This window comes from Erythrolamprus reginae, chromosome 1, assembly GCF_031021105.1.
Source record: "Erythrolamprus reginae isolate rEryReg1 chromosome 1, rEryReg1.hap1, whole genome shotgun sequence".
Taxonomy (NCBI): domain Eukaryota; kingdom Metazoa; phylum Chordata; class Lepidosauria; order Squamata; family Dipsadidae; genus Erythrolamprus; species Erythrolamprus reginae.
Window position 1 is genome coordinate 338,762,359 of NC_091950.1, and position 19,307 is coordinate 338,781,665.

The window sequence follows — 19,307 nt, forward strand, 5'->3', positions numbered from 1 at the left end:
ATTTTCTAATGTAACATTCATTATCATTTATGCATTTCTGTGGGCTTGCATCTATATCTAGGTAAAAGATATCTATTTAGCTATCTAAATACCTACCTAGTTACCTAACTAGGTAGGTATTTAGTTACCTAGTTACTTAACTGTAATCTTCTACACAATTTTAGCAATCTTAGGTGACATTATTAAAATTACCTTTCCAAGTAGTTATTGCAAGAGAACCTCACAGGATTATCATGGTGGAAATATCCGGAATGAATGCACAACATCAAGAGAAAAGACCAATGTGTGCTGATATATTGACATTTAAATACATATGTTATTATCTCTTAACACACTACTTTCATAGAAGAATGCATCTTACTTTAGGCATGATGCTCCAAGGTTTTTATTAATGGACAAATAAATTTCACATAATTACACCTTAATGCTATAATAAAGAAATTAATGACATACAGTGTAGAGGAATAAAATAATCATATCTATCTATCTATCTATCTATCTATCTATCTATCTATCTATCTATCTATCTATCTATCTATTTATTAGATTTGTATGCCGCCCCTCTCCGTAGACTCGGGGCGGCTAACAACAACAATAAGACAATATAAACAAATCTAATATTTAAGTTTAATTTAAATTAAAAAACCCTAATTTAAGAAACCAATCATACATACAGACATACCAAGCATAAATTTTATAAGCCTAGGGGGAAGGGAATATTTCAATTCCCCCATGCCTGACAACAGAGGTGGGTTTTAAGGAGCTTATGAAAGGCAAGGAGGGTGGGGGCAACTCTGATCTCTGGGGGGAGTTGGTTCCAGAGGGTCGGGGCTGCCACAGAGAAGGCTCTTCCCCTGGGTCCATTATTATTATTATTATTATTATTATTAATAATAATAATAATAATAATAAAAATTTGCATTCAATTATTTTGTATACTACAGTAACTGTATTTAATTGACATATATTTTGTGACTGGGTGTAAGGTTTAGTATCTTCTTTGAAATATGAATCAGGTGATAGCTTATCAGAGAACAGAACTATGTACTTTAATTCTACAAAAAACCCATGGGATTTTTTTTTTTTTAAAATAACCAATCTTTTGCCTGCAAATTGGTGTATTCTAGCTGCAATGAAAAATTATGTTCTTTGGGGTACCTAATGAATGTGAAAATAAATGTTTACATAATACATATTTGAATGTGAACATATAAAACACTTCAACAAGTAAAAACAAACCAAATGCCCCTGCAATAAAAATCAAGGCAGAAAGACACAGACTGTCTCTTGGAGAAGTAATATCACCAATCATGTTTTCTTTCCCAAAGGTTTGTCTACATGCCTGATATAAGACAAATAAGATACTAATTTCTAATGAATGAAACATGGACTATAAATTACCTGTGTTATCCCTGCAAGATATACTATTATTCTAGTCTAAAGCAAGGCTCTGCTAGTGATAAATGACCTTCCTAAGAGTCAACCTACAAATAGTTTACCTGAAGATAATTGTTTTCAGTTTTGTTTTAATTATATTCATACTCCAGTCATTAGAGTTTGCCAATTTCTTATGAGAGTTTAAAGTTCTTTTCACACACAAATGTGCCAGATTCTAATTTTTTCAAACCAAAACATACTTGATAATGATCTATAAAACAACAATAAAAATAATAATAATAATAATAATAATAATAATAATAATAATAATAATAATAAGAAGAAGAAGAAGAAGAAGAAGAAGAAGAAGAAGAAGAAGAAGAAGAAGAATTGACAATAATAAGAATTGAGGAGAAGCAGCTAGAGAAATTAGTGAAATATGAAGATCTAAAAATTGACCTGCAACGACTCTGGCATAAGCCAGTGAAAGTGGTCCCAGTGGTACTTGGCACGCTGGGCGCAGTGCCAAAGGATCTCAGCGGACATTTGAAAACCATCAGAATTGACAAAATCTCCATCTGTCAATTGCAAAAGGCCGCTTTACTGGGATCGGCAAACATAATTCGCCGCTACATCACGCAGTCCTAGGTGCTTGGGAAGCGCCCGACTGGTGATGAAATACGAAATCCAGCATAGTGATCTCGTTTGCTGTGTTGTACTGACATAATAATAATAATAATAATAATAATAATAATAATAATAATAATAATAACAACAACAACAAGAACAACCACAAGAACAACAACAAGAACAACAACAAGAACAACAACAAGAACAACAACACAACATCAATAACAACTCTCCTGAACAGTTTCAGAGAGGGAAGAATGATTACAAGAGAATGCAAGAGGAGCAGCAAATAACATTTTCTTGAATTCCATTAACAAAAGTAATCCCGTCACACAAAAAATACCACATCACTTCTAAGTAAGAATGAATGAAACTGGGCTGAAAATTGGTTTTCATCATAGAAATACAACTTTTTAGGTCCCACCTGTATTTGTGGCCTCAAGATGGACTCATCTCTGCCTTCACTGTGTTCATACTATTGCTCATAAACAATATTGCTATTGTTCATGCTAAAACTTTCTCCTCACCTATTTTCTGGCTACTTATGCCTCATTTTTGTTACTTGCTGAATAGCATGCAGCTCTTGTTTACATACTTATACTTACTTGCCATTTGAGTCCTTCTCACAATATACAAAATAGAGCACCTTAACAATTGAAAGAAAACAAGTGAAAAATCTCATGTACATTACTATCTAACAGGATACTCAGCTGCCGTCCTAAAAGATGTCATTCTACTGTCATTACCCACTATCACAACAGCAGGGAGAAAAATGGTTGAATCTGGATTCTACATCAAACTCGATTTTATTTGTTTAAAGCTCAGTTGAAATTGAGAATTGATTCCAAAAGTTTACTGATCCAAACAAAACCATTATAGTTTGGAGAGATACAAAGTTCACTATCTTCCAAGAGCAGAGCCTGCAAAGGGAAAATAAAGAGAACAATCCTGTGTATGTTTATTTCTCCTTTGAAAGCTCTGTTCTTTTTCTCCTTGTTCGATAGAATGCTGAATAGCATGCAGCTCTTGTTTACATACTTATCACATTGGGAAAAACAGAACAGAATAAGAAGTACTAAGCAAAATAAACTAATGGCAGGAATTACAGTATGAGAAAAAGAAAGGAAAACAAACTATAGTTAGTTCACTCCACTACTATTCACTAAGATTTTTCCGCATATTCTCTGCAGACCAGTGCTGCTTCAATAGTATCCATACTGCTTTGCCTTTTATTATAAAACTTCTCACATTTCTTTTTAAAAGTCTCAGCAACCTCATCCAGCTATGATTTTCAAAATCTTCCCTTTCCTCTCAAACAATTCATTCTTGCTTCAGTTATTTGTTTCGTGGTATTATACTCATTCATTCTCTGTAAATGATCAAACTACCTCATGTATTTCTCATTGATCCATCACTGTTCATTCCTAATTCAATCTGTTTTATCATACACACTTCTCATATACTCCAGCCGACCTTACATTTTTCCTGACCTACACTTTCTAGTGACCGCAAGCAGCTCTTATGCATAGCCATATTCAGTTCTTTCAACAAATCATATATTATTAACTACCTGTCTCCTCCATTTGTACATCTTTAAATTATCCTATGATTTCCCTATCTTTATTTAAACATACTACTAAGAACTATACTAATTCATCCAGCTGTTCTAATTTATAACTATGGTTGTACAATTTTCCAATGCTCACATTATATTCATTGTCAAACAAATTAGTCCTTGATGCTTTCCTTTTGAGGTCCATAATATCCTTATTGTATTGTAGAATCACTCAACATTGGCTACAGATGATCAGGTTTTAAGTCAAAAATACATCACTGTCATTATATAAAAGTACATATATATTTCCATATCCAATGGACATGGCTTTATAATCTTCACCTGAATCTTATTGCTGAATATAGTAAACTATATGGGGGATAGCAAACAGTTTTATCTTGACTAGGACTGGGTCATTTGTTGGACATACCAATTATTCTCAAAGATGCTTTACTTCTATTATGAATTGTTCTGCCTATATTCAGCATTTAAATTTAAATTTATTATTAACTTAGACTTTCCATAATTCAATACGGTCCACTTTTAAAACCAACCAATAAAAAACTTTGTTCTTTTTCATAGCCAATATATACTATATGAAAGCCATAATATACAAACTTTGCTCGCTGTCAGCTCCATCAAGCATTTTCCTAGTCATTTAATTAATGAATTTCCCCTACAGTCTTTGCATTCAATCCTGTGTCTCTTTGCGTGAAGGTACACAAAGATATTCTTCCAATCATCAGGTACCAATTCAATATTCACACGTAGTAGGTGGCAGAGCCATTTTCACATCCATTAAATACCCTTTCTCCAGATATTCCCACTCGGTCAAGGACCTCGGGATACTAATAACTAAAGATCTAAGTGCCAAAGCCCACTGCAACAACATCGCTAAGAAGGCCTCAAGAGTTGTTAATCTAATCCTACGTAGCTTCTGCCCTGGAAATCTCACACTACTTACCAGAGCTTACAAAACTTTCGCAAGTCCCATCCTCGAATACAGCTCATCTGTTTGGAACCCATATCGCATCTCAGACATTAACACCCTTGAAAATGTTCAAAGATACTTCACAAGAAGAGCCCTTCATTCCTCCACTTGAAACAGAATACCCTACGAAACTAGACTTACAATCCTGGGTCTTGAAAGCTTAGAACTATGATGCCTTAAACATGATCTAAGTATTTCCCACAAGATCATATGTTGCAATGTCCTGCCTGTCAAAGACTACTTCAGCTTCAACCACAACAACACAAGAACACACAACAGATTCAAGCTTAACATTAACCACTCCAAACTTGACTGTAAAAAATATGACTTTAGTAATCGGGTTGTTGAAGCGTGGAACTCATTACTGGACTCTGTAGTATCATCCCCTAACCCCCAACATTTTACCCTTAGACTATCCACGGTTGACCTCTCCAGATTCCTAAGAGGTCAGTAAGGGGTGTACATAAGCGCACTAGAATGCCTTCCGTCCCCTGTCCTATAGTCTCTCCTATATCTTGTATTTCTTCTCTACTATATCCTCTATAACCTTCATTGTGTATTATTGTGTATTGGACAAAATAAATAAATAAAAATAAATAAATAAATAAATATTATCCATGCCTGCAACCTTATCATTTTCCTAACATTCACATGGCAATTATGTTTTCTCATATTTTTTCTCTGGCACCAAGGTTGCACCAATAGAGCTTATTTCAATTCAATTCTTCAATTTTTTACTGTTTCCTATACACATCCATAAAATAGTCCTTCCAGCAACCCTTCCCTTTAGATTCATCTCATCTCATTTCATCCCTTTTATTCTTAATTCCATGTGATCTGCTGGAGGTGGGCGAACATTATTTTAATTTCTGTAAACAGGTAACTCTTCAAATCTGTCCTTGCCCATAGGTATAAAACAGATTTGCATATTATTTCTCATCATGGATGATATTCAATGTAAGTTACTACTTTCTTTCATTCTTAAGGTTAAAACTCATATTTTCTTCAAACTTACATTTCAGTCTGTTTCTTATATTTCTTTGAAATAAATTGGGCCACTCATTTCTACTTACTCAGTTTCTCCTTTATTTGCTATCAAATGGTGTCTTATATTGTATCCTTATGTATATGAGATTCAATAGAAAAGAATATATGTAGTTTAGGATTGAACTGTGTAGTCATTGGTGCTCTCTGAGTTTGGTTGTTTGCTTGCAGATGTTTCATTACATAATTAGGGAACATGATTAGTACTAATGCTGGTAGGTTTAGAGTTTGCTTGCTCTTTATATACAGTAACTTGCTGTGTCATTGTTGGCAACTGTACAACCATCATAAGCCATGAAAAGGATAACACTGCCATATGTCAAAAATATCTCAGAAACAACAAACAAACTATTAGAACCATATGGCATCACAAACACTCATAAAGCAACTAAAGCCCTCCAAACAATTTTAAATAAATTAAAAGACTCAGTAGCTCAAGAGGGAAAAAAAAACCCAGGAGTCATCTACAACATACAGTTTAAATATTGTAACGGCTACTATGTAGGACAGGCAAGTTGGAAGCAGAGTGCATCCTTGACTGCCAACTAGCAGTCAGAAAACATGATAAAAACTCTTTAATTTCATAACATATGGACATACTCAACCATAATTTCAATTGGGAAACTATGGGCATCCTAGACCAAGCAAAGTCCAAAAACACTAGGAAATTTCAAAAAGCCTGGCACTCGGACAAATTAGTCATCAATATACACATAGACAAATAATATCTTCATACTGTGCAAAAGAGACAATCAACAATCCAAAAAGGGAACAAAAAAGTCAAATAGCAATCGGTGCCCAGATTAGCATATACTGTATTAACTCCAGTGTTAACATCAAACCAATAATCAAGTTAACAATGCCCCATTGTTATAATATAAGGCTTTCCGCAAGGCTTTAAAAACTCACCTTTGCCAGCAGGCTTGGGGCCCTTGAGTGTTACACCTAGCTCTGACCATCAATTGGAATGTACATGGGATTGGAATGTATATGGGATTGGAATGTATTTGGAATGAATGTGGATTATTGTTTTAATTTATTGGGTTTTAGATCTAATACTAACTTTATATTTCTTATATATTGTACGGAGTCTACGGAGAGGGGCGGCATACAAATCTAATCAATAATAAAAATAAAAATAATAATTATTATTATTATAGTATTTATTTTGTTGAGAGCTGCCCTGAGTCTGCGGAGAAGAGCAGCATAAAAATCTAATAAACAAACAAACAAAACAAAACAAACAAACAAAACAGAGAGAAAACCCCAAACCTTGCTGATGATGTCACCTAGTTTGCTGATGATGTCACCTAGTTTGCTGATGATGTCACCCAGTTTGCTGATGATGTCACCTAGTTTGGGTAATGAAATGTCTGCAAGAAAACAACCAAGCTCAGAGAGCACCAATGTTCCCAATCTGTGTGAATCACTTCCCTTCCCAGGTGGCATGTCTACTTTTGAACACAAATGTTTAGAAGCATGCTAGACCCAAGTACAGAAGTAGCCATGCAAAGGGCATTGTGTGAAGTGAAAGGAGCACACCCAGTGCTGTTCTCAATGCCTCTTCCAGTCGGGCTATTTCTGAAGGTGGAACTTAACTTGTTCTGAAAATGTTCTAAACCAGGGATGTCAAACTCAATTTCATCAGGGTTGTGTTTGATCTCCGAGGACCGGGGGAGGGGGAGGGGCTGTGCTGGATGTGGTCGTGGTGGGTGTGACATGACACCACAGTTCCACACACATGATATTATACACTTATAAAAATAGAGAGGCATACATTTCTGGGATTGGTTTTTTTTTTAATACTTACTTGATCTAATTCATCACCTTATGAAAGAGGGGAACACCCGATCAAGAAACCGACTACATAGGAAAATTAGAACTATAATTATTGACATAGACTATAGTAGAAGAATACTGAAAGCCTTTTAAGATAAAATATTTTACCTTTCCTCCTTTTTATAACCTCCGGAGTAGTGATGGGTGAACCGAACCCGCACAATTCGGGTCTGTACCGAATTTTGCGGTGTTCGGTATGCCGAACACGAACCCGAAATTTTTCAAAACTTCGGGCAAAGTTCGGGGTTGTGTTCGGCGTTCGGAGCTTTGACGTCACTGGCAGGTTGCTAAGGATGCCAAGATGATCACTTCCTGGATTCCATGGCATCAAAGCTCCGCTCCCGGAATCTCTTGGTGGGATTCCCCGTTCGGGTTTGGGTACGGTTCAGGTTCGGCAGAATTTTGCGAAAAGTTCGTCCGAACTTGCCGAACCTGAACACCATTGGGTTTGCTCATCACTACTCCGGAGTCGAAGATGGCCTCCTAGAGCACAGCGGAAGCCCCGTTTTGGGCCTGGAAGACCTCCTGAAGCATTCTGGCAGCCAAAACTGATGGTATCAGAGGCATCATGGGCTGGTCTTTTGCTACTTCCAGGCTGGCTCTGGGGGCCAGATTTAAGCACTCTGTGGGCCAGATCTGGCCACCAGGCCTTGAGATTGATACCCATGTTCTAAATCCATGGCAATCCAGAGAGAAAATAGGATTACATAAACCAATTCTACTTTATTATAAGGCTCTATTAATCTTGCAAGTATAAACAGTCCACTTTCACTTTTAACTGCTTGATCTGTTTTGCATTGTATTGTATTGTATTGTATTGCATTGCATTGTATTTTAGTATTCAATTTATATATTGCTCTTCTCACTTCCAAGCAATTCTGGACAGCTTACAATAATAGATACAATAGCATCTATTGACTGGAAACTGGAACTGAGGAACTGCAGGCAAGTCCCTGTAATTTATACTCTGGGCCCCCAGGGCTTTAACAAATTATAATACTTGAAAAAGTCAACCCAAATATGAATGTTTTTCTCCAAGACAGTTGGTGTTAACAGTTAGGGTCATATAAAGGTTAATTTCACTTTAGCAGGGCTTAACACAACTACACACACACACACAAAGAATTTTCCAAAAAATGTGAGTTCCAGGTATAGTTATGAATAAAGAGGTAGTAGTCATCATGATCTCAGGAATGTTTAAAATCCCCATCTCTTCAATGGAGATTTTACACTCTGACTAAGTCATTAGGGAATGACAAAAGCTTAGTAGTTTTTTACTAGTTTTAAATAATTTTTTTAATGTTCTGGAGATCATTTATTTATTTATTTATTATTTAGATTTGTATGCCGCCCCTCTCCGAAGACTCGTGATGGCTACTACCTCTTTATATATATACAGACACACACACACACATACATAATACATTACAAATTTCATGGTGAGGGGCCAGAGGGCAGCTCTCTTCTCTTGGACCCCACCAACCAAAATTCCTTAGCCAACAAGGTCCATCCATTATTCTGAGTGAATAGGATGCATCGATGCCATTGAGGTGAGATGGTTCTTCAAGTAGCTTGGCCCCATACCATTAAGGTGGAATCTTTCTTTCTTTGATATCCTTGATGCTGAGCTTGATGGTTTTCTTGCAGGTGTTTTATGACCAAACTAAGCAACATCATCAGTGCTAGAGCCCACCCACTAGAGCCATGTTTAGAAAAAGCTTATCGCTCAGGCAAATTTATGGTTGACTAAATTCTCTGTACCAGGCACTGGCTTATGCCCATCCCTACTCCATGACCTATTAAGGAGACCAATTGGTCATTTTTCCTGCCAATAAATGATGTTTGATGGGAGGGTAAACAAAACCAGGTGAATCCCTCAACTATTTTCTGTAACTTATCTCACATTAAAACTATAAAGACAGCACCACCCGCCAGCCTCATTGCTGAAGCAGAATTGGACTTGACAGTCATGGCAGTGCAATTATACCCAGCATTATTTTCTGCTGGCTCAAGGGCTAGAAGAGAACATATCAACACAACTGTCTGGTTGTATCCTAAAGGCACTGCTTAGAATGTTATTTCCAGTCACCACAACCACGTGCAATCATGGTCACAACTGTTGGGGAAAGCATCATGCAAAAAACCAGACAGCATAGTCCCGTTTCATCATCACAACTTTATGACAAGGGCCTTTTAAAATGCATGATGAAATCTACACCATCTATGTGCTTAAAACAAAGGCCGCAAAGCATGAAAGCCCCAGCTTTAACGCTGGCCCTATACACTCTTCTTACTACTCCTCTTCTGTTCCAATTTCCTATCCCTCTTCCCTTTACATCTCTTTCCCTTCTTCCCCAACCCCCTCCCTTTTCTTTTTTCTCCTTCCCTACCTACGTATACTATATAAGAAAATTATAAATGTTAGAATGTATATTATATATATTCCCTTTCCCTTTCTGTACCCTGTTTTTAATGTATATATTCAATAAAAACATTTAAAATAAATAAAAATAAATAAAATGCATGACGAAAGGTGGCTTTCCACTGAAGCCTTCCACTCCACAACTACTGTTCAGATTTATTATTTATTTATTTTATTTATTCAGTTGTCAAACAGTTATAGGATGGTAATTTGTACAAATAAAACATTAGATAAGTAACAATAAAAAGTAATGATAGAAGACAATAGGACAGGGACGGTAGGGACAATGGTGCGCTTATGCATGCCCCCTACAGACCTCTTATAAAGGGGGAGAGGTCAATTGCAGATAGTCTAAGGCAGTGATGGCGAACCTATAGTATGGGTGCCACAGGTGGCACGCGAGCTGTTGCTCAGCTGCAACATGCATGTGTATGCTGGCCCGCTGATTTTTGGCTGGCACAGAGGCTCTCGGAGGGTTCTTTTGGGTTGCAGAGAGCCTCTGGAGCAGACCTGGGCAAGGGCCCACCCACTGTCTGTGACCGGCCCGCCCACTATCTTTGACCGGCCCGTGGAGGTTGGGGTCTGCTCCAGTGTGAGAATGAAAGAGCTCACCACGTCTGCCAGGACTCCTCCGGTTCCTGATGATTCATGAGGAAAGCAGGAACCGGAGGAGTCCCGGCAGACGTGGTGAGCTCTTTCATTCTCACACTGGAGCAGACCCCAACCTCCTACTGAGAGCGTCTGAGCACAGAAACCATGCAACCACTCCAGCGCAGTGACTGTGGTGCACCATGTGGCTGTAAAGCAAACAATTAGGGGTTTGTAGAGTGGGTCTGGCCAGGGTCTGGGTCTTTACAGTATTGGGTAGAACTGAGTTAATTATATTAGTCCAGCCCTCTAAAACTATCCCAATTTCTCATGTGGCCCCATGGCAAAATTAATTGCCCACCCCTGCTCTGGAGGAATGGGGGAGGGCATTTTTACCCTCCCATGGCTCCAGGGAAGCCTTTGGAGCCTGGGGAGGGAGAAACAGGAACCTATTGGGCCCACCAGAAGTTGGGAAGCAAGCCGTTTCCGGCCTGCAGAGGGCCTCTGGAGGGGCGAGAGAAGCTGTTTTTGTCCTCCTTGGGCATTGACTTATAGGTGTGGGCATTCGTGCGTGTGCTATAGTGCACACCAACGATCTTCCGGCACCCAAGGGGAAAAAAGATTTGCCATCACTGGTCTAAGGGGAAAGGTTTTGGGGTTAGGAGTAGAAACCATAGAGTCAGGTAGTGCATTCCAGGTGTTAATTACTCTATTGCTGAAGTCCTATGTTTTGCAGTCTAGTTTGGAGCAGTTGACATTTAGTTTAGTTTATTTTGTCATCACACAAATACACACAAAACTTCATTTTCATCAAAACATCAAGTAGGGAGGGGCAGGCTATTTATTTATTTTCTCTTCTGAAAGGACTTTTGGGGCTGGAATAAAAGTGAGGGACGGCTAAACGCAAGGCATCCGTGATGTTCTTTGCAGCCTCGGTTAGTCAACCGGACGTCTCCCTGTCGATATTGATCGCCTTTTTCCTCAGTCTCGAATTATTTTCTGCTCAGATCGGGGACAAGAAAAGACGGCCGTGTGGAAGCGCCTGGCGTCCTCCGCCAATTGCCACATGCGCCCCTCCGATTATGCCACGGCTGTCATCGGGCTTTTACGTCACATGTTCACCCTGCCCAGCCTAAACGGTTCTCAGTGGGGATTAGCAGCCAGCTGCCCGTTTTTCCGTCATCTTCAGCACCGCGCAGAAGAGGAAAAAACCCAACGAGGCTATTCAGAGACGGTAGCGGCCGCCCGAGGCGCTCCGGGCAGCACAAGCGGGCGCCCCTTAGAATAATAATAAAAAAAGCTCGCCGAGGAAAATCCACCAGGCGGGTGCGAGCGGCTGGAGTGAAGTCAGCGTCGGGCCGGCCAATGAGCGGGGCGTTTGGGAAGTGCCCGCTCCTGGCGTGCGGCTGAAGGGGGCGGAGAGGCCGAGGTGAATGCGGTTCCCAAACGACGGCTCGGACATTCCGGCACTAGGCAGGGAGCGCGGAGACGTGGCCTCAGGGGCGGGAAGGGAGAGAGAAGGAGAAGAAGAAGGGAGACCGGACTCTTCAGCTTGTTTCCGCTCTGACTGGACGAAGAAGAAAAGGGAGAGAAAAAGAGAGCGAAGCTGAGGAAGCCTCTATCTCTCACACAGGTGCAAGCCCGTGTCCAGCTGCCGGAGGCGATTAGCGCGCGCGCTTTGGAAAGCTGAGGGAGCCCCTGAACCCGGGCGCCTCGCCTGAGGTGAGGGAAGGGGGGGGGGGGATATCGTCCTCCTTCCTTCGCCTCAGCCTTTTTTTTTTTTTTTGGCAACGCCTTGTCGCCTACCACCTGGAAGGGCGCGCGCCCCGGCTCAGCCCGCCCAGCCACCCAACCAGGTAAGAGCGTTTCCATCTCGTCGTCTTAAAAAGAAAACAACCGTCTCGTATCGGGGGGGGGGGGGGGAGTAAAATTTTGGCGCGAGGTTTTTGACGCGCCCCGCCTAGCTCGCGATCCCCGGTTTGGGCTCCCAAAGTTTCTGAGGAGAATCACTTCTTGAGGGGGGGGGGGGGGGACCGCGCCGGACTGAGCGGCTCGGCGGAGACGACTTTTGAAAAGTCGACCCCAGAGCGGGAGAAGCCTGCGCTCCGAAGCCCGAGAGTTCCCGAAAGCCGGGGAAAGAAAAGGACAGCTGGAACGGCCCCGCTCGGAGCGCGCGTCGTTAAAAGTCCAGGTCCCCCCCCCCTAAAAAACCCAGCTCGCTTCTGGGAGTGCCGGCGCGTTTTTCGCCGGATTAGCTCGGGAATCCTTGGGGTTTCCTTAGGGGCAAACTCTTACTCGGGGTCGGTTTGCCGGCGTTGTGACTATCCGTCCCGGGTTTATCTGCCTTGCTGCTTCGGTTTATCCAGGTGTGAATGGAATCGTCGAAACGGCTGTTTTTTCCTTCCAGGGCGATCGCCAGGATTATGGTTTTAAAGAGCCTAGTTTAACCTCGGGGTTGGATTTACTGCCCCGACGCCCCCCCCCAAAAAAATCACATTTTTAGTAGGAATAAAACTAATAGTTTGATTCCTTAAACGTTCCCTCCCCGTCCATTATTCTAAAATGCTTACCATTTTTCAGTTTCGAACACTTGCCAATACAGTACTGATAAATCACCTTACGCCACGTTGGAAAGAACCTTTCTGTGTTTGACTTGCTGTGCAAAAATACCGTACAGGTAAACTGTGCTTACCTGTTTACCGCCGCTGTCCTCCCACCCAGAAAAACCTGGCTTAATGGCTCGTTTAAATTAGTTGCTAAGGATAGACCCGTCTCGTTTTTTTGAGTGGATCAGGTGTGCTTTAAGGACCAAATGGATTTTTGCCTGATACATCTTTGCAAAGTTGCCTTACCTGAGATGTACCCTCCTTGAGAATTGGTATGCAGTGTCCGTAATGACTCTCAAAACAGGTAGAGGGGGGGCAGAAAGAAAGGAGTGAAAATGGATCTCCTTTTACTGAGTCAGAGACAGGATGGATTCATTGGTGGACTTCAAATGAACAATGATGATTTCCCCCCCCCCATCCCCAAATCTGGATTCATTTTCAAAGGACAAGATAATATATCTCTAAGGAGGCTGAGCTCCACATAAGGAAGCCCTCAGTTCAAATCACTCCTTGCAATAGATGTCACTGGTATGTGTATGTGTGTGTGTGTGCATACATACACACAGAGACAGGCATATATAACTAGCTGATGAGAGCATAATAATCTATACTAGTCTCCCTTCCTTTTTATTATCAGCAAAATATGTTAAACACACACACACATACAAACACAGTCTTGACTGGCACTGAATATATGTGTGTGTGTGTTTGTGTGTTTGTATGTGTGTGTGTGTGTTTGTGTGTGCGTGTGTGTGTGTGTGTGTGTCTTCTGCCTACATGAGAAGAGTCTTACCATAGTTGCCAATCAAGATTCAGTGGTGCTATAAAGACTAACAAATTTATCAAGGCAATTTTTTTTGTAGACTTGCAAGCCACTTTATAAACATTTTAATTATTCCTCTGCCTCCCCCTTCTTTCTGCCTTTCTCCCTCCCTTCCCCCCTCCCAATACATTGGAACAGGTATATGCTCTGGAAACTATGAGAATTGTATGTGCTGGCTTCTTTACAAATATATAGTATAAATATATAATAAGTATAAATATCCTTATTATGTCCATTTTAATATGTTGATTTTGAGCATGTAAAACTTGAAATTCTTAGTCAATTTTTATTTGTTACTCTTGGACTGAAATAACATTGCAACAATGTGGGGTTCTAGCAGACTTTGTTATCTGTTTATCACTTGCACTTTCCTAAACTCGTATTTTTTGTCTAGATTGATATTCATCGTTGTTACTTAATTCAGAACCCCTTCTTTGGTAACAGATTCCATACCCTGTGGCTCAGTGGCTACTTGTGCATAATACTGACCCTCAAGCTGCTCAACCACATTTTCACTTAGAATGATGTGTAAATTCTATCTGCACTGGTTTTTTGTGCAATTGTTGGGACAGGATTTTTTTGGGGCAAAACCATTGTTAAGGTAACCATGAACAAGTGCAATACACTGTTTATATTTTTCCATTTAATTTAGACTGAAAGATTTTTAGGATCAGAATTTCTAGGGTAGATGCAGTAAATTATATATTTCTGCTGGAAATATTTTAAAGAGTAAGTTACTTGCAAAATAATTATACTCATATTACATTACATGCTTATATTTCTATAGCACATGATTCCAAATATGTACAGAAATATATATCTTCCTATGTCAGGTTATTTATGTCGTCCTATGTCATCCAAATACTTTTTAGGAGAAGAATTAACTTTGATCTCATTTTAAATTTCTCCATAAAAAGACATTTGAACTCTCCAAAGATAATGAAGTCCTAAGTACAACAGTTGGTTGAAATTATATCTGTAAATGTGTCTATTTTTTTTAAATAAACATGTTGCTGCAGCTTATGAATACTTTCAGTTGTTTTTGTTTTTTAATTTTTAAAAAAACTTGCTTTGAAAGTTATAGTGGAATTTCACTGTGTTCTTCAGTTTGAAATGTTAAAGTGACTGCAGTCTGATTTTGTTTGCATCTGGGTATTTAATCAGACATAGTGTTTGGTTTGTTTAAAATGGTTTGTAATAGAGCTAGAACACAAGATATTATCTCACTCCTTTTGGCCAGTTATATGACATGAGGGGGAAAAAGCTCTCTTTCGTGCTAGCTGTTCCTAGTAGTAACTTAAAAGGTTAAACTGATTCACATAGCCTGTAGTGCAGCTTTTCTACCTGTTCAATATTTTATTCTATTTTATCCCATTAAAAGCTCAAAGAGTAAAATGGATAATAAGTAGGGGTATAAAGTTATTGCTTTAGAGCTTCAAATCTTAGGCTCTCCTTATGCCTATTTGAATAAGAAGACTTATTTTCCCTTTAAATTGGATAGAGCAATAGGAAAGGGTTATTTTCATCTACTAGTTTAACACTAAATAGCAAAAAATAATTGAATCTTTTGGAATTATTTTATATATTAGTTTTACACACACTTGAATGTTGGGAGGTTTCTTAGTTGCTGAAATTTGCTTAGCTGGCTGTTCTTGAAAATCTCAGTGTTGTATTTTTCTTGAAATTACATGAAATATAATTTATGATAGCCTGATTCTATTTGGCAAAAATGTTTATTTTGTACACTATACTGATGCGAGTAGTAATGTTTTGTAATAGTTCCTAGAGCATCATCCGTAACAGTTATAGAATTTGGTATTGGCTGGAAAATTATTTTAGTGTGAAGAATAACATTTGCTGCTAATCCTGGGCAATAAAGAAGTCAGTAACTATAAATAGCTATTAGTGTACATGGATATTTGCCTTTTTAGATGTATCAAATTGTTTCAAACAAAACTGCCTATTCTATAAGACCTTGCCTATTTTCATTCAACTCCCTTATTGTATAGCATTAGCCCATCTATCTTTTCCCAAAATATAATATTTATACTAGCACATTAGCCTGTGTTATCTCCACCCACTATTTGTGTTTAACACAGTTGTTTTTAAGAAAAGGATTTGGAAACTATACATTTGAGGATGGATTATTTTTAACCGAAGGTAAGTTATAGTTACAGTTCTAGATAGAGTTGGAAGAAGCTAACAGGCAGTTAACCATCTCTGCTTGAGTTTGTGATGAAGAGAAGCTCATCTTTTCCATCAAGAATTGGTTCTGTTACTAAATTGCTGGTTGGTTGGTTGGTTGGTTGGTTGGTTGGTTGGTTGGTTGGTTGGTTGGTTGGTTATTTATTTATTTGTTTGTTTGTTTGTTTGTTTATTTGTTTATTTATTTATTTACCATTCAGTTGGAATCAGTATTGGGTTGGAGGATGGACAGTCCAATACGCTGTCTCCATAGGAAAAATGGAGATGTGCACACATTTCCGCATCCCCGACACATGCACACATGCATCCATGCAAGATTCAGCTTCTGCACATGCACAGGAAGTAAAATGTCACGTGAGGATGCTCACACATTGGAGAGTTCACCAATTTTTGCAATTTTTTTGCTTCTGTGCATGCGTGGAAGCAAAGAAATCACCCAAAATCAGCGAAATGACATGCACACAAGTGTCCTCACATGAGATTTTGCTTCTTGTGTATGTGCAGAAGCCGATTCTTGCACCAGTATGTGCACCCACACATGTCGGATGCATGCGCACCCATGCATTCCGGAGTGCACCTGGAGTGCTAGTTATAAGGAGCCCTTCAATGGTTGGAATCAACCTTCCATCATTTAACTCCCCCCACCCCATTTAATATTCAGTAGTCTGAAACATAATAAAACAGATATTTACCACCTATTCAGACATTTAAAGAATTCGGTCACATTCCATCTCAGTTGCTTTTTCTGAAGTCTAGAAATATCAAATTATCTTATTTTTTTTCTAGCCTAACACTCTAATTTCTAACTTTTCTGAACTAACTTGATTTCTTGGATCTTTCTGAAAATGGGATGCTCCAGTCTCTTTATTTAAGGTGATATCAGATTCTGTATGCAAGATTAATTCTCTGTGATTTGGAAATTTTAACTGTTTAGACACCTAAGGAGAGATGGATTTCAGCAGGTTCTGACGAGTTCTGGAGAACCAGCAGCAGAAATTTGAGCAGTTCAGAGAACCAGTAAATACCCCCTCTAACTGGCCCTGCCCCATCTATTATTTGCCTCCCGAGTCTTAGTTGAGATTTTGCAGTAACCTTCCCCTGGAGTGCAGTAACCTTCCCCTGCCATGCCCACCAAGCCCATAGAATTAAATTCCACCAGTGAACTTCAGTTTACATTTGCCTTTTCAGCACCACGCACATAGTTCCCTCTAAGCTGAGCAGTGAGCAATCGCTTACTTAAAAATCATCATCAACTCAGAGTTTTCCAAACCTGCCCAGAAGCCAAGAGGGAAAGAGTGAGAGGGAAGGAGAGAGAGAGGAAGAGAGGAAGAGAGAGAAACAGATAAAAAAAGAGAGGAAGGAAAAGAAAAAGAAAAAGAATAGGAGTAAGGAAGAGAGAAAGAAAATCAAAATCTAGTTTGAAACTAGCTCAACTATTTAAGTGGCATTTTGATATTGATAGAGTTGCCCTATTATGAGCTCACTGTTATAGACACACATTACAGTATTTTATTTTGAAATTCTCTGAGGCAAAACAGGGTGGGTTTTTTATTTGTTTATTTATTTATTTGTTTGTTTGTTTATTTATTTGTTATTTTTGTGCCACCCAGTCCCAAAGGGACTGCCGCTCAGACACTATACTTTTCGCGCCCCCCCCCCCAAAAAAAAAAATAGAGGGAACACTGACCACGCATCCTGCTGATTTCTAGTCAGTTTGTGACTAGGTTTACCAGAATCTAGATGACTACTTGAAGTCACCAAAGAAGGAGTTTTCTTTATCTATTTACAGCTGGAAATATCTGTGTGCATTGTTGAATTCTAGACCTCTTTGCTCTAAAAATACATACATAGACCTCCATACACAGATACTCCATATATCCTCCATTCTTCTAAATATTTGATTTTTTCTTTTCTAAATGAAATTATTATTTTTTTAAAAAATCTTTTTTTCTCTCAAAATTCATTTTGTTATTTTCAGTCCAAGACTATTTTTTTTGTATTTACTTTCTACCTACCGAATTTTGTATCTTCCATAAATTTAAATTGAATTTACCTTTTCCTAATTTACCTAAATTTACCTTTTTACTTAAACCATTAAAAAAGATGTTGATAGTAGGTCCCAGGACCAAACAATCTAGTTCTCCATTTGATATCTCATTCCAGTGTGATAAAAAACCATGGATAAATATTCCTTCAACAAAGTGTTCAGCTCAGCTAGAGTAATCTAACAGCAATCTAACTCACCTATATTTAACTTGCTTTCCTAATTGCAATGTGTGCTTTTGAACTAAAACATGCTACACTTAATGTGTTCTCTCACAATCTACTCAAGTTAAACGTAGAAGAGAATATATGTACTTCAGGGTTGAACCGTAGGTGCCCCTTGGGCTTCGTTTTTTTCTTACAGACAATTCATTATCTTGCTATGTAACAGTTTCAGTATTCAGCAGGGAACTGAGATTCAAAGCACTGAAAGTGTTACCTAGTTGGGTAACAAAATGTCTGCAAGAAAATAGGCTCAGAGAGCACCACAGATATTACTACCCAAGTTATATGAACAAAGCATGTATTCATCTGATAAGTCTTGGTTTTGGAAAATTCAAGATGAATTATTAATAATATTTGTACGAGGGTCGCCCAGAAAGTAATGCATCACATTTTTTTCTTCAACAATTATTTATTGAACACAATGAAACTTAGAAGAATGATGAATGATGTTTCTTCTATACTCCCTATTTTTCCATGTAATCTCCATCCTGTTCTATGGCCTTCCTCCAGCGAGACACAAGGGCATGTATGCCCTGTCAGTATCACTCCTTGTTCTGGTCACGAAGCCATTTCTGCACTGTGCAAATCACCTCTAATGGCCTCACCCTCTGTGTCCAGTGACTAACTGTACTTCTGTCGACTGCAAATTCTCCATAAACTGTACACAAATGTTTGTGAATGTTCCCAACAGTTTCTTTCTTCGCAGAGAGAAATTCAATGACGACACACTGCTTGTAACGTACATCACTTACAGAGCCATTTCAGAACACTGCTGCAGCTACGCTATCTGTCTGAAGAAATGAAAAATTTACACACACACTCCTGACAATTCAAATAATGTATATCTAAAGCTTTGCATTCGTACCATTACTGTAGGCTGAGAAAAAAAATGTGGTGCATTACTTTCTGGGCGACCCTCATAGATAATTTTTCTTTATTTCTCTCCTAAAATCTTCACA

At 39.0% G+C, this 19,307-nt stretch overlaps 2 protein-coding genes across 2 annotated transcripts in view; both read left to right on the plus strand.

The window, feature by feature from the left end:
* Positions 1-19,307, plus strand: part of FMN2 (formin 2) — a 624,734-nt gene that overhangs the window by 38,407 nt on the left and 567,020 nt on the right. The gene's annotated exons all lie outside the window — the stretch shown is intronic.
* Positions 11,851-19,307, plus strand: part of CHRM3 (cholinergic receptor muscarinic 3) — a 309,565-nt gene continuing 302,108 nt past the window's right edge. The window contains exon 1 of the mRNA XM_070734014.1: positions 11,851-12,302. The gene's annotated coding sequence lies outside the window, so the exon portion shown is untranslated. The remainder of the gene's footprint in view (positions 12,303-19,307) is intronic.